Below are 2898 nucleotides of genomic sequence, written 5' to 3' on the forward strand. Positions count from 1 at the left end.
CATCCTTTACATTACGAGAGGGATGATCGGTCTAGGGTGGACGACACATTTATTGACTGGCTTAACGCCCAGCTGGCTATTTGGGACAGGCGAGGTGACTTAAACCCAACTCTGCAGCACTTTCCTATTGAAGGTTATATGGCATGGTACCGCACTGTTTCCCGACTTTTTATCGGGAACCCAGTTCATCAGGCAGAAGGTCGGTACGTCTCATACGCCGGGAGACACGAGGCTCTGGTATGTTTTCTGTTATAATTAATTATATACCTGTAATTTCGTGCCAAATACGTAGTTTAAATTCTTTACTTTTGCGCAGGCGATTGGATTGCATACGGTCTATCGTATGGGGCAGCGGATGCAGAGTTATGTCCACGATCCTGTGGTCATGCAGGACTACAGTCGTCGATTCATGGATTTGGCTGCCCAGACATTGCAGTGAGCCCGATCGGATCAGCGTTTAGCACACGAGGCTGATTATATTGACCCAGCCACGTACCAGCGAGGTCGTGGTATCCCACGAGGTGGTGGTGCCCGAGGAGGTGGTGGTGCCCGACGAGCTGCTGGTGCCCGATGACCTCGTGCTGCCCGAGGAGGTGGTGTTCAGCAGGGGGGCCATGATGCTCCTGACGATGATGTTGCTGCTGATATGACAGGTGGCATGCATGAGACTGACATGCCATCTTACAGCCTGGGAATTTTTGACACTCCAGTGCCATCACAGATGACCCCATCGGGTCAACTATTGATCACGGACTCGGATTTTCAAGGAGCTGAGTGGGGTAGATATTTCCCTGGCCCGTCTACCACTGATGAGGGTCGACCGACCCGAGATTTATTTAGTGGGCACCGACTGAGTTATGGCAGCTCTTCACATGCGCAGGTATGAGTTTATTAGTATTGAATTTGAATTTGTTTTAACTATAACTTATTTATTTTGTTACACTATATTAATTTCCTTATTTCAGGCTTCATGTGATGCTGCGACAGATGACTACATTCAGGATCCAGACACGATTATGGTAAGATAATATAAATTGTTATGAATTATTTATGAATTATTATATAGTTTTCTAAACTAAGTTTTATATTATTATGTAGCATTCTACTGGACCTGACAGCACCATCGATACATGTCATCCTGCGCCGCATCCGGCTATAAGGAGAAAACATGATGATGATGATCCTGATAGCGTACCCGGGCGGGAGGGGATATGCCTCAGGCCGACGGCTACATTGAGACACACCGGATGCGGGACACATTGAGTCGGCCTTCCTTTTTTTTATTTGGTGTAAATAATATTTTTGTACATATTAACAACAATATTTAATTGAATATATCCATTACTTTTTTTAGTTCTCCATGTGTTTTATTGTTTCGTATAACAACACAAGCATTTAAACTTAAATGCCACTAATTAAAATAAATTACAGTACAACAAACAAGGAAAACATAACAACAACACAAACACAAACATAACATGCCAACATAATAAAAATACATAAAATATGAAAAATACACTAAGCACATACAGGCCATTGTTTAGTCCCGGCTGCCATTTATTCTCCGCTCCAACCACTTAAATCTTTGTTCCATTTGTTCTTTTTCTTCTTCTAACTCTTTCACTCTCGCCTTCACCTTCGCAAGTTCCCGTTTATATTTATTTTTACGTTCCTTCTGTGCTTCACAATTCCATTCTGCTCTCCATTTTTCATCTCCTACCTGCTTTAGTTTCTCCCTCATTTCTGTAATAATTCTATCGCTTTCTCTTTGTACTCCCAGTTGGCATAACCACTTATTATGAAGAGATTGCAGTTGTTCTCTGTAGCATTCCTGATAACATGGTTCATCAACCCATTCATCAAACTCACACATAGGTTCGCCGGGAAACTTGTACAACTGGTTCATACAGTGCCAGTAGCGGCGTCCAACATCACGACCTTCCCAGCAACTGTTCATCACGCATGCTTTTCCACAGTAGCACATTGGTGGACGAAGAGGTTGAGCCATTTGTGAAATATTTCCTTTAAGTAAAAAAAATCTTTCTTTTAATGAAATATTTGCGTTTAGTAAATTTTGAGCACACAAAATGACTACAATGAGCCCGTTATTTATAGGCGAGAGAACACACACATAACGCCAGGTATAATGGCGCTATATTTAGCGTGTTACATATCATGATGTTGACAAGACTACTTTATGTCAGCTGGTCAGCTTTTTCAGTTCGACAAGACAACACACACATAACGCCAGGTATAATGGCGCTATATTTGGCGTGTTAAATATCATGATGTTGACAAGACTACTTTATGTCAGCTGGTCAGCTTTTTCAGTTCGACAAGACAACACACACATAACGCCAGGTATAATGGCGCTATATTTAGCGTGTTACATATCATGATGTTGACAAGACTACTTTATGTCAGCTGGTCAGCTTTTTCAGTTCGACAAGACAACACACACATACTAAATGGAAATTCGTGTTACATTTAAATATTCCTAGAGGAAAAATAACGAAAAAGAAAAAAAGGTGAAATAAGTGGACCGATATTTCTTCCATTATCTAGAATCAAACCAAATATTGTGAAAGTTGAATTATGTTAATGTCAAAGTATCTTTATTTTTCTTATATATAGAAGAGTGGTAATGTGCTGGACTTGGAAAAAAATTATTTTATTACAAGCATAATTTTATTTCATAAATCAGGCAACATACACATATTAACTAATTATTACAATATCAACTCATGGGTAGTTAGGTACACTAGAAGAACACCCACCCCGAGCTTGATTACTGTTGCCACCCAAAGGACATTTTCTACGGTCGTGTCCTGTTTGCGAGCATATACCATATTTTCGCGCATAAACTGTATCACTAACATCCATTTGGTTCCGTATACG

At 40.6% G+C, this 2898-nt stretch overlaps 1 long non-coding RNA gene across 1 annotated transcript; it reads left to right on the forward strand.

Annotated features, from left to right (window-relative positions):
• The first annotated feature begins 769 nt into the window (after positions 1 to 769).
• On the forward strand, positions 770 to 1139 carry LOC109222141. The gene is made up of 3 exons (XR_002067359.1): positions 770 to 880; positions 966 to 1019; positions 1099 to 1139. It is a non-coding gene; the product is annotated as an uncharacterized LOC109222141 (long non-coding RNA).
• The last annotated feature ends 1759 nt before the right edge of the window (positions 1140 to 2898 follow it).

This window comes from Nicotiana attenuata, unplaced genomic scaffold (genome assembly GCF_001879085.1).
Source record: "Nicotiana attenuata strain UT unplaced genomic scaffold, NIATTr2, whole genome shotgun sequence".
Taxonomy (NCBI): domain Eukaryota; kingdom Viridiplantae; phylum Streptophyta; class Magnoliopsida; order Solanales; family Solanaceae; genus Nicotiana; species Nicotiana attenuata.